A 13686-nucleotide genomic window follows, 5' to 3' on the forward strand; every position below is an offset into this window, starting at 1 on the left:
ATTTTTCTCTGCATGTTTCTCTACTCATGTCTTCCTGTTCTTTAAGAAATATTAAATGAGATGATACAAGTTTTGGAGTCCAAATATATAAAAAATCTTAGATGTGAGAGTCATAGAAATTAAATACTTTTTACTGTAGACTTCAAAGTTTTATGAATTGAACTGTCTCATCATGATTTGAATGCATGATAATTTCATTGTTAATGTGGGGAAATATTAGTGCTTATGTGGGGGAGTATATCATATGATTCTGAGGGAAGTGATTCTGAGATTTTTATTCAATTAGTAATCTTTTAAATTTAGTAATTCTTTTAGATAAGGAATATTGTGTTTATCTACTAGATTTATTGACTCAATTATTGGAAAGTAAAGTATTTTGGTTCTTCTTGTAGTTAATCTCACTCTTGATTTAAATATTTAATGAATTTAAAAGGAGAATCAGGCTGGGAATAGGGTTATTTCTCAATAATTCCCATTTATTTTTGTTTTAATTTTATATGAGCTTTAATAAGTTAAAATTTACACATAATAAAAAGTATCCATTTTTAAAACTTTTATTTTTAGATAATTTTTAGACTTTAAAAAAGTTGGAAAAATAGTACAGAGAATTTCCATATATCCTTCATTCAACTTCCCCTAATGTTTAAAAACTTAAATAACCATGGTACAGTTAACAAAACTAAGAAATTAGCATTGGCACAATACTGTTATCTAAATGACGGACTTTATTTGGACTTTACCAGTTTTTCTACTAGTGTCCTTGTTCTGCTGCAGGATTCTACAGTGCATTCAGTTGTCTTGGTCCCTTTAGTCTCCTCTCATTGGTGACAGTACCTCAGTCTTTCCTTTTATCTCATGGCCTTGACTCTTTTGAAGAGTACTGGTCAGTTATTTTGTAGACTGTCCTTCAGTTTAGCTTTGTCTGATGTTTTCTCCTCATTAGCTTGGTGGGCTGTGAAGTTGCTTTTGAGCTTTTCTGGTGACCAAAGAAAAAATGAAAATATGATTATTGATTCACATTATCCATAAGAAAACAATATCCTGTTTGCACTGAAGTCTGAGACAAACTTCTCCTTTGTTCCTTCATAGTGGAAAACAAAGAGTAATAGAGTAGATAATATCCTTAATGCCATTCCTTCACATGGCTGTTTTTTAACAGATCCCTCAACATAAGCTGATTTCAAAACCCCAGGGTCCAATTCACTTTAAAGGGCTTCTTTCACCTGGTGACAGTTTTGCTCTCCAGGGGACACATGGCAGTATCTGTAGACGTTTTTGGTTGTCTCAGTTGGGGGAGGATAGTGTGCTAATGGCATCTAGCAGGTAGGGGCCAGAGGTGCTGCTCAGCATCCTACAAAGCACAGGTCAGCTCCCCACAGCAGAGAATTATCTGGCCCAAAATGTTAATAGTGCCACCGCCGGGAAACCCTGGATTACAGTGATGAACACCCAAACAGTGTGGTCCCCCTGTGCAGGTCCCCAAGAGTCTGGCTTGATCTAGTGACAATATTCAGACCCCTTCAAAGAAAGGATATTCAAGACTACATATCCTGGGATCTTATGATTATTATCCCTTATAGCTGGACTTTGATCTGAATTGAGTTACTGCTATAGTTTGTGGTTAAATTACCTGGCTATTCTACTGGCATTGCATGTTGTTGATGAAGGAATAATCAGAAATAAGAAAAGATTGGTTACATGTTTAGAAACTATAGAATCAATATCATATTAGAAAATAAAAAAGCAACAAAGGATGTAAATAATTGAAATGTAATAAAAAGTTAACATCAGGAGTCTAACAGATTAAGGGAGAAAATAATTATAAGCTATGTTAACAAAAAATTAAATCCGTAATTAAAAAAAACGAATAAAAGAATTAAACACATGAAAACTAAGGCTTTAAAATAAGAGAAATGCAAATTCAAGCACCTTACCTCTTGTGAAGCGAGCTTCATCAAAATAAGATATTTATGAAATCCAAAACAACTGTACTTTTTCTTCCTAAGAAGAATCTGAAAAAGCATGAGAGTACCTAAAGAAATTTTTTAATATACTTGAAATATACTTAGAAGGAGAATTGCTTGATTTTTTTCGGGGGCGGGGTGGTAGAAGTTAGCATATGACTGAGACTTTATCAGGCATCATAATATCTGTTATCTTCTTCTTTAATCCTCACTATAACGCTGTGAGATGTGAGACAATATTCCCATTTTATACATGAGGAAACTGAGGCCGAGAAAGATGTAAAATAACTTGCCCAAGATCACACAGCTCAGTGACAGAGCTGGACTTCCAAATCAGGCGTATCTAACTCTGAAGTCCATCTTTTACCTCTGCCATCTCACTTCTGTTGACTTATTTTTCAGTCTCCCTCTTTATTTTTCTAATTTTGTTTTAAAAATAATTCCGTCTTTTAAAAAATAGTTTGACTTAGGTAGGGTCAAGAGTTAGTAGATAAATATAGGGTATATTAGTGTGTTGTGAAATTAACTGTGAAATTTCTCTGCACTGAGAATGTTAAAAACAAGGAAACTTGTTCCATTTTTGTAAACACCTCTGGACAAAGAATTCACATAAAAGTCAGAGGTATCCCAAGTTTAGAGGCCCTGAACATCTTATAGGAGCAACCATCACTTTGCCACTCAATTCTGAATACCCGGGTAGTAGGGGACCTGGAAGGTTGAATGAGTTTAAGGAGTTATAGTGCTTGGCCTGCCTTTGCATCCCAGGGCACGGTTTGCTCTTGTCATCCTAGCTGGTAGTAGGGGTCACAGGCTAGTCCACCGAAGCCTAGTCAGCTAGTACTCATAATACCATTTCAGCCACTGACCAACCATCAGAACGTGTTCTATGTGAAAAAATTTCTTCTGACTTCTGAACAATTATTTATAAATTAGTTTTTAGAATGCACCCTATTTAGAGACAGACGACCTATAATTTATTATTTTAATTCAACTGAATATTATGATTTGTTTTGTTTTGTTTTGTTTTTTGTTTTGTTTTTGTTTTTTTTGGAGGAAGATTAGCCCTCAGCTAACTACTGCCAGTCCTCCTCTTTTTGCTGAGGAAGCCTGGCTCTGAGCTAACATCCGTGCCCATCTTCCTCTAGTTTATACGTGGGACGCCTACCACAGCGTGGCTGCCAAGCAGTGCCATGTCCGCACCCGGGATCCGAACCAGCGAACCCCGGGCCGCCGAGAAGCGGAACGTGCGAACTTAACCACTGCGCCACCGTGCCGGCCCCTATGATTTTTATTTTATAGTCTCATTTCCTTTTAAAACTTATTTTCAAGCTAATTTCCTTTGTTTTAATGAAATAGAATCCCAGCTTCCAGTGCAGTGATCCGAGTCAAAGCCTAGAATCCTGGAGAGAAAATCATTGCCAGCATTTTATTCACACTCCTAAGGGATCCTGTTATAATGCCAAAATTCTGTGAAACGGTTGAAAGGTTTCGTTTGGTGTTCTTTCCTTTTGACAATTGAGTGGAATCTCTTTTGCCACTTAATTGTCTGATTATTCTCCTTACCCTACTTTTCCATTCTGTGATTTCCATTCTGTGAACTCTTTTGTATTTTAAAAAATATTTTTCTTTCTTGTTGGCTAGTTTTCTGTACTATAATACAAATAATATTTACAAGAAAAAGGCCATTAGGGGCTGGCCCCGTGGCCGAGTGGTTGGGTTTGCGCGCTCCGCTGCAGGCGGCCCAGTGTTTCGTTGGTTCGAATCCTGGGTGCGGACGTGGCACTGCTCATCGGACCACGCTGGGGCAGCGTCCCACATGCCGCGGCTGGAGGAGCCCACAGCGAAGAATACACGACTATGTACTGGGGGGCTTTGGGGAGAAAAAGGAAAAAATAAAATCTTTAAAAAAAAAAAAAAAAGAAAAAGGCCATTAAAGTAGAAAAATATTTTTTGGTGATAGTAGTTGCTTGTGGATAATTGCTATCTTGCTGACATCCTGTTGTACCTTAAATCTCTGGAGGAAATTTTCATAAGTAATCAAAATAAGAATAATTGAAGGTTTCTGATTACTATTATTTCTTTTTTGCTTGTTCCACGAGTAAAAATTTAATCTCACCTTAGTTGTAGGGACATTTCCAGTGTTCTAAAATGTCTATCTCATTTTGTTAGGACCTTAAATAATTGTTGTATTTCTGCTTTGGTGTTAAAATTTATATTCAATCATGTTAACAGTAGGAAAAAAAGGTAACTGGGAATTCTGTAAATTTTCTTGTTAGTAAAAATTTGTGTTTTGTGATTGTAGTTGTTTCTCACTAAACAACTTGTAGCCTATGTTAGAATTTCTAATCAAGTTTCTTCTAATGGCAAGAAATAGGAACTCCCTCAAGACACCTCCAGAAAGATGTGTTAATTCTAAAAACCCAACAGCATCTCCCAATTCAAAGTCAAGAGCTGTAGGATACCCAACGCGCCACAGACGCCAGAATCAGGTCCTGGAAAGCTGCTAAATGCGGAAACTAACAGCAACGTCTTGGCGTTTGATCTTCCAGGGGCCCAAACTCTGGTATTTACAGGGTGATTTAAACGATTTTCACAGTTTTGATTATACATGATTTTTCTCGTGAGCTGACCTCTTTAGAAGGTGCAGCCTTCACTATATCTTCCTTCTCCCTGCCTCTCTCATCATAATACTTCCGAATTCCTGAGAGAAACATCAAATTGGCCCAGTTCATCATTTAATGCCAGCTGTTCCATACCGACTATATTTAGACATCAAATATTCTTCAGTTTAATGAAGAGGTAAATACCAATTAAGCTGAGAAAATTGAGTGTATTTTATGCCATTGATTTCCATTAATAGATTGAAAACCTATCCCTTCAGAATAATACAACGCTAAAATACGGACCTGCATATTTGCTGTAAGAAGAAATTCTTATTATTTGTAGGTCCGTGGTCTCTGGTGTGGTGGTCGGGTGTCAGTGCATGTTTCTATTACTTTTAAAATGTGGCAGTCCTGAGTGAGCTCCATGGATCTCTCCTGATGTCTTTGAGAAGGAGCATTAACTGAAGCCCTCAGGATCCGTTTTTAACTGTATTGACAGTTTAAACTATTGGAGTTTCTCTGGTAGTTAGGTATACGCTAATTAGTAGCATAATTTTATTAACCTTAATGCCGTGCAGTAGAACAACCACAGGTGTCGTAAATTAACTCGAAGATATTTTAGGAAGTAGAAATGATGATGATGATGATGATGATAATAGTGTTGGTGGCGATGGTGTGGTGTCAACAGCAGCAGCTAACTTACAATGTGCCAGGCACTGTTCCGAGACTTCGTACAGATTAACTCATCTAATCTTCACAACTTTCTGGGGTGGATATTATTATCACTTCCATTTTTTAGATGAGGAAACTGAGGCACAAAGTGTTTAAGCAGTTAGTAAGTGACAGAGTTGGACTACAAGCTCAGGCAATCTGGTTCTAGAGTTTCCTCTCAATTTCTACCACGATGTCTCAGAAAGTTCTTCACTCTTGCATGAGTCATTCTTGAAAATGGGTAAGAAAGAGGGTTCTGTTCCCTTGAAAGGTAAGCAGTATTAAAAGATCCCTAATTCAACTTTCAGGTAAAATTTTGGTTAACATAGTATTAGCATTTCATACTTGTTCATTAATTTTCTTCTTTATCTTCATAATTGAACAAGTCCTATTGGCTTAAGTCTGTTGAGCTTAAGGATAAAGCATCGTATCTTTAATATCTGCAATTGATGTTCATCTTTGATTTGGTTATTTTTTTGATACCCATCTGTCTTATGACCGATAATACTTTTTTTTGGTATTGTTTTCCACATATTTTCCTGACATGATGAAGGTACTCATAGATGTTTACCCAGGATAAATGAAACATATGCCTGCAAAAATATTTGTACAGGAATGTTCATGTGTGTGAGAGTCCCGGTTTTTCCATATCCTCACCAACATGTGTAATTTTCTGTTTTTGTTTCATAGCCAACCTAGTGAGTGTGAAGTATCTCATCATGGTTTTGCTTTGCATTTCCTTAATAACTAACGATGCTGAGCGTCTTTGCATGTGCTTCTTGGCCACTTGTATGTCTTCTTTGGAGAGATGTCTATTCAGGTCCATTGTCCATTTTTTAATTGACTTGTCTGTCATTTTGGTTTTTTGTTTTGTTTTGTTTTTGAGGAAGATCAGCCCTGAGCTAACATCTGCTGCCAATCCTCCTCTTTTTGCTGAGGAAGACTGGCCCTGACCTAACATCTGTGCCCATCTTCCTCCACTTTTATATGTGGGACACCTACCACAGCATGGCTTGCCAAGCGGTGCCATGTCTGCACCCGGGATCCGAACTGGCGAACCCCAGGCCACTGAAGCAGAACGTGTGCACTTAGCCGCTGTGCCACCGGGCTGGCCTCTGTCATTTTGTTTTTGAGTTGTAAGAGTTCTTTATATATTCTGGATACTAGACTGTTATCAGATATATGATTTGCATATATTTTCTCTCATTCTGTAGGTTGTCCTTTCACTTTCTTGATAATGTCCTTTGATGCACAAAAGTTTTAAATTTTGATGAAATTTATCACTTTTTCTTTGGTTGCTCATGCTTTTCCTGACAAAAACATTTTGATGAGTGAAAGAAGCCAAGCATTAGAGTACATACTGTCCTATTCTATGTATATGAAACTCTAGAAGAGACAAATATAAACAAATCCATAGTTGCTTGAATTGACTGGGAAGAGGCACAAGGAATGTTTTTGTTATGATGGAAATCCTCTGTATCTTGATTGTGGTGGTAGTTACATGGGTATATATATTTGTCAAAACTTACGAAGTGTGCGCTTAAAATGGGTGCATTTTATCACAGGTAAAGTATACCTCAATAAAATTGATTTAAAACAAAAAGAATATATACAATTTAGTTATCCAGTCTACCATTGATGGACATGTAGATTTTTTTCAGTGTTTAGCTATTTCAAACAATGCAGCTATGGGCATTCTTATATATGTACTTTTGTGCGTGTATGTAGTCATTTCTAGTGGATATGTACACCTAGGAGTGGCATTGCTGAGTCATAGATATGCACACAGTCACATTTAATAGAGACTAATAAACAATTTTCCAAAGTGACTGTACCAATTTATACACTCACCAACAGAGTATGAGAGTTCCAATTGCTCCATATCCTCACTGACACTTGGCATTTGCCAGTCTTTAATTTTAGTCATTCTAGTGGGTGTATAGTGGTATGGAATGTGGGTTAACTTAAATGTTCCTGAAAACTAATGAGGTTGATTACCTTTTATTTGGTTATTAGCTGTCAGTCCTTTTTTTAAAGAAAATTAATTTGTAGGAGTTCCTTAAATATTCTCGATGAGAATTTTGTTATATATATAGCAGATATCCAGCTGTGACTTGCCTTTCAACTTCTTTTTAGTAACTTTGATAAAGGGAAGTTCCTAATTTTAATGTAGTCCAAATTATCAGTCTTGCCTGTTATGAGTAATACTTTGAGTCCTATTTAAGAACTTTTTCCTACTTCATGGTTGTGAAGATATTCTCCTGTTATCTCAAGATGTTTTATTGTTTTATTCACCATCAAAGCTACAATTCACCTGTAATTGATTATTTTTACATGTGATATGAGGTCAAGATTAATTTTTTCCCCGTATGGATGTGCGTTTGACCCTGCATTGTTCAGTGAAAAGTCTGTACTGTCCTACTGCTCTGTAGTACCACCTTGATCAAAAAGTGTCCCTATATGTGTAGGTTTGTTTCTGGGCTTTCTTTTATTCCAGAGGTTGGCCTCTGGCTCATTTTTGTACAGTTTCCAAACTAAGAATAGTTCTATATTTTTTAAAGGGTTGTTAAAAACAAAAGAAGAAGAATATATGACAGAGACTGTACATTTTCTGCAAAGCCTAACCTATTTACTAGCTGGCCCTTTACAGATAAAGTTTGCCAACTTCTGTTCTATTCCATTGGTCACTTTCTTGGTAGCAAGAAAACACTCTCCTCCTTACTGTAGCTGTATAGTAAGTGCTGCTATTAGCTAGAGTCTTTCAGTTTTGTTTTTCAAGACTGGGTCAGCTATTCTTGTCATTTGCAGTGTAAGTTTTAGAGTTGGTATTTCAGTTTCTAGACCCCCCCCCCAAAAAAATCCTGCTAAAATTTTGATTGATTTTGTGTTATTTACAATATTTGAATACTTGAAAATATTTGAAATAATTAAATCTTCCAATCTATGAATGTGGTGTATTTCTCCCATGAATGCGTGTTGAGTTTTTCTACCTCTTTTGGGATAGCCCTTTGATTTTTTTTTCTCTTATAATCTCTTAAAATAGTGAATTATGTTGATTTATTTTTGAAATGTTAAACCAACCTTGCATTCCTGGACTAAACCAAGCTTGTTCATAATGTATTATACTTTTTACATATTACCAGATTTGGTTTTCTGTTTTATTTAGGAGTTTTGCATCTCTGTTCAAGGATTGACCTTCACCTAAAGGTGTACATGGGTCTTTTTGATGTTTGATGTATCAGTTCAGATTCTCTGAGAAGCACACACCAAGAAGAAACAGATGGCATGACAAGATTAGACATGCCAGAGCTTTGTTGGGAGAAATGCCTGTGAAGGATAAAGAAGGGAGCAGGAGAGGATGGGGAAGACTTCAGATTGTGATACAGGTCTGACAGCTGTGAAAGAAGAGAGGGAGAGAAGGATTTGGTAGGAAGGACAGTCCTAAGAAGGTCTCTGCTAGGCTAGTGATGACTTCCCAAGCAAACACTGCCTCTTAGAGGAATCCTGCATTGGACAGGAGTAGGGAAATGTGGCCTCACGGTGAACATGATGGTGCATCTCAAGGGGTGGCAGCTGGGGCTGTCAGTCAACTGTGTTCTCTAGAGAGGGTTTTCTTGAAGGAGATCTGAGCAACATACCTCCATTCTTGACATGGTTCGGCTTCTACTTTTTCATCCTTACTCACAGGTTATATTCCTTTGGAGGCCCCACCTGAAAGATAAGGTGTTTTCCAGGGCCCCCCTTCTTTGCTGCCCTCAAATACCTATTTTTGTGACCCCAGCCCTTTGAGACTGATGGAAGCTCTGCACAGCTCTTCAGTTTCTCAGCCATTACTTTTGAAGCAGAAAATGCCTCAAGGCAAAAAGCAGTTAAAACACTGGGCTCACCTCTCTGAAATTCCTTCTCTCGGGATCTTGTCCCTTCAGGCCCTTTCTGCCTGGGTAACTTTTTTGCCTTCACACGAATGGTATTTATGCTGTGTCTAACTTTTCTGCTTGTTGTTTATGGGTGAAAGAGTTGATTCTGAAACAAGGTAATTCACTATAGTTAAATTTGGAAATTTTTGTCTGTTTACATTCAATGTAATTAATTATATATTTATTGTTTAATCTCCTATTTTATTTTGAAATTTCTGTTTCTATTTTATCTCGAATTTCCTATGGTTGTTTTTTCTATCCTTTTTTGAGGAAACAGAATCATTTCTCTTTTATGCTCTCTGCTTGAGAGATTATATAATATATTGCCATTCTTTTAGTGGTTATCCTAGAAATTATAATATGCAAGTTCATCAAAGTCTAATGCTAATTAATATTTTATTCTCCTCTTAAAGCATATTAATTCTACTTACCTCCTTCCTACCCACATGTTACTTTATGTTGTGTTGCAATTCTCTCAGGATTTTTATTCCCCCTTGAAAGGTCTTTGTTTTGCCCTCATGTTTGAAAGATACTGTTGCTGGGTAAAGAATTCTAAGTTGATATTTTCGTCCAGCATGTTGAAGATAATATTCTACTCTCTTCTGGCTTTTATTGTTGCCGGTAAGAAGTCATATTTTGGTTTATTGGTTCTTTGAAGGCAAATTTTTTTATAGCTGCTTTAACAATTTTCTCTTTATCTTTGGTGTTTGGCCATTTCATAATGATGAGTCTAGGTGTGGATTTATTTTTATTTTTTTGGTTTGGGATTCATTGAGCTTCTTGTATCTGGATTGATGTCTATCATCAGTTCCAGAAAATTTTCAGCCAGCATCTCCTCACATTTTGTGTCCCTCTATCCCAATGCTCTCTTTTCTTCTGGGGCCCAAATTAAACATATGCTAGATCTTCTTAGGAGCATGGCTCTTAAATTCTCTATTTTTTCCTCTTTTTTTTTTCTTTCTGGGCTGCATTCTAGATAATTTCTTACAATATACAATAATTTTCTTCTTAGCTGTTTGAGTTTTAAATTTTGATTATTAGAAGCTCCTTAGGGTACTACATCAGACATGCTTGGTCATGTCTTAAGAGTTTCCTTTTTTACCATTTTTAGGCTTGTTTTTAAAATTTGTTCAAACATAGTAAACGGTTTTTTTATAATCTGGTAATTCTGTTATCAGGAGTCTTTGTGAGTCTGTTTCTCTTTCCTCTTTTTTCCTGCTGATTCTAGCTCAAAGTATGTTGGTTTTTGTGTGTTTTGTTGCTGTTTTGCTATGCATGTTACACTATTTTGTGTTTATTGACCTCCAAAAACTATTACTGGAGGGTCTTTGAGATCTAGAATGAAAAAGCTGTTCTTCAGGTAGATTGGTATTTGCTTTTATTCAGAGCCAGGCTATTTCATGGTTTAGCCTACAAATCTATGTGAAGTTTGGCCTAGAGCCATGTCTTTCTTGGAGGTTGGTTTTCCCTCCCCGCCCCCGACTCCAACTTTGCTTAACCCCAAGGTGGCCTCTGGGTTGATGGAGCATTCTTTCCACTTACCCTTACTCTTTAATGTGGGGAGAGTCTCCTAATAGATTCCTAACTGGACATAACTTGGGATCTTTTTTCTGCCTGCTGGGTAAAGAAGCCCTTCAAATGGAAGTAGCCTGGACATATATTATATTATTGATATTAATAGTATTTCGAGATATAATTTTCTAGTTGCTGGGCCTTACATGTATATTCACTATGGCTTAAATATAAGTTGTGCATTGTCCTATACTAGCTCAGTTGGCTAGTACATTGATAACTTTGTTGGGTGATTTGCTGCCCATGTATTTGTCCTATTAAAATACTTTTAAAAATTCTATCAATGTAGTTATAATAAAATTGTCCAGTTATTTGTGGTTTGCTATTGTGTGCCATGTTGCCTAATGTAAAAATGTATAAGCTTATATACATACACACACATATGTACACATACATATACATATTCACATACACAAAGATTATCATAAATGATTCTATATGTTGCTAGTAACAAGTTAACCTCAATATATTTATTCTATTCCTCTCCATTTGACAAGTGGGAAAGGAGGGCCCCAGGATCTTCTTCTGATTAAATAGGACCTGGTCAAAACACTGGGGAGCCTCAGATCTAAAGGGCAATGATGGCAAAGATATATATATGAATTTTGAAACTATGATACATATTTTATTAAAAGATGGAAAGAACTTGAAACTTTTGCTTGAAAAGGAGATGCTTAAGGAGAGAAAGTGGTCGCTGTTTCCAGATGTTTGGAAGGCTCTTGGTACCAGGTGGAGCCGGTTGTTGGAGGCTTCTCATTAGTGAAAGATTCGGTTAGACTCCCTCCTTCTCTGCTGGGGAATCTCCACTGCTATTTTGGAGACAGTTAAACTGAGTGATCGTTCATGCTGCCTGGTGAACAAGTAGAGACTTTCCGCCTCCTGATATGCCTGGTCCTGGGAGGTGGGGGCAGCAATGCAAATCCAACATGGGAAAATAGAGAAATAAGAGGAGTGAGCATATCTGTCATCAGAAATTGGTCATTAGAATATGCAAAATCAAATCTTCCTACATACCCAGGCTATTCATTATGTTTATGAGAAAAAAAATGTTTTTATGTATTACTTTAAGAACAGAGGTCATTAAGGATGGAAATTGCCTTTTACTGTCAAATTTTCAGTGCCTAGTAAGTACCTGGGACGTAGTAGGAGTGGAAATGTTTGTTGAGTAAATATAGCGCATAAAGGGAGAAACCGCCACCTTGACCTGGCACTATTCCAAATTGATGGTCCTGAAGTTGGGGAGTTTGGCGTGTTTGCGTCCTTACCTCTGCTGTCGAGGAAGGAGACTCCAGTCTCTGCTGCCTTCCCGCTTTTCTTTCATCTTTCTCCCATTAGTTCCCTTCTAATGCGAAGTGTCAGGGACACTTTTTAAATTTAGAAACCTTATCTCACATAGCTGCTAAGTGTGTAAACTTGAACAGCAATAACAACAACATGGCAATCCTGGACTTCTGGAGAATTTGAGCATCCTCCTTGTAAAATAAACTGGGAAAGTGGTCACGTTAAATGAGAGCTTAAAAAACTTCTCTTAACTTCACTTTAAACGTCCTAGGAAACTATACTTATAATAATCTAAAATGAAGGAAATTTGATTGGTCTAAAGTAGGCATTGTCGGAAGTCCAGTTTTTAGGAGTAGGTTTTAAGACTTTGAAAAATATATTGCATGGAGTTAGTTTGGCAGTCAAGAAAATAAATACAATTAAAAAAATCTCTTTTGGGGTTCTAAAACCCGTAGAAATGTGAAATCTTTGATTTCAGAGAACTAATCGAAGATGCTGAAGAGATAGGGCTAAAAAGGTGAAAAGTCAAGGAAAGGACATGGTTGGAGTATTAATGTTCTCTGCTGTCCTGTGGAAATAACTTCTCTATAGATAATGTCCCAGAGATGAGCCTGTAATTAGGTGAATTTGAGCTGTCTTCTCCTGGCTGCTCGCTAACTTAAGACCTTGATCACAGACCGCACTTAGCTGGATAGTTGCATTTTTTTCTTGATTGCTCTCGAGCTAATCTACAAAGTATGTGATTTACAGATACAATTAATAAAAAGTTAATTGTATTAGTTATTGTCCCTGCTTTTGAAGTTTAACAGATAACTTTTCATCTTTGGTATAGAACCAGAACAGAAATATTTGTGTGTGAATGCTAAACGCATTAAATCTAGAAATATATTTCCTGTTGTTGAGTCATTCACTTAGCGAACATTTGACGAGTCACTGCCATGAGCCAGTCACTATAAGCTAATTGCTGGGAAGGGAGCAAAGTGGCCTCTAACCTTACTTCCTTCAGACAGTTGTCCAAATGTCACCTGTCAGAGAGGGCTTCTCTGACCATTTCGTAAAAGTGGTATGACAGCCCTGCCCGTCGCTTTTACTTCCCTTCTCGCTTGGCTGATTATTCTCCATAGCACTTGTCACCATCTCTCATACTACTTATTTTTTGTTGAACAGTTGTCTGCCTCATTTGGAAAGTAGAACAGGAACTTTATTTTGTTTATTACTTTTTTCTTAAAATTCAGAGCGGTTCCTGGCATGCAGACATTAATGAATAGATGGATGGATGGATGGATGGATGGGTGGGTGGGTGGATGGACGGACAGATGGATAGATAGATAGATAGAAAGATAGATAGGATACAGACTCTGGCTTCAAGAAGCTCCTACTCTGGTGGAGGATGAAGTGTAAAATAATTCCAGAAGTGCGGAAGTAGAGGGATGTGCAATTGCTATAGGTCACAGCACGGGGAATCATCTAACTATCAGGGGAGATTCTAAAGTGGGGTGTCGTTTGTGCTGTTGACAGATGAAGAGGATTTTATCAGGAGGAAGGCAAAGCAGCATTCTAGAACAGATTTCAGAGGTATTTAGAATATACATTTGCCCAGATTTGGGGGCAGGACTTGAGGATGGATTGTGTGTCACT

The 13686-nt window shown here is 37.1% G+C and overlaps 1 protein-coding gene across 18 annotated transcripts in view; it reads left to right on the forward strand.

Moving 5' to 3' along the window:
- Window positions 1–13686, forward strand: part of ARHGAP21 (Rho GTPase activating protein 21) — a 139667-nt gene that overhangs the window by 66575 nt on the left and 59406 nt on the right. The gene's annotated exons all lie outside the window — the stretch shown is intronic.

Source organism: Equus caballus, chromosome 29, assembly GCF_041296265.1.
Source record: "Equus caballus isolate H_3958 breed thoroughbred chromosome 29, TB-T2T, whole genome shotgun sequence".
NCBI lineage: Eukaryota > Metazoa > Chordata > Mammalia > Perissodactyla > Equidae > Equus > Equus caballus.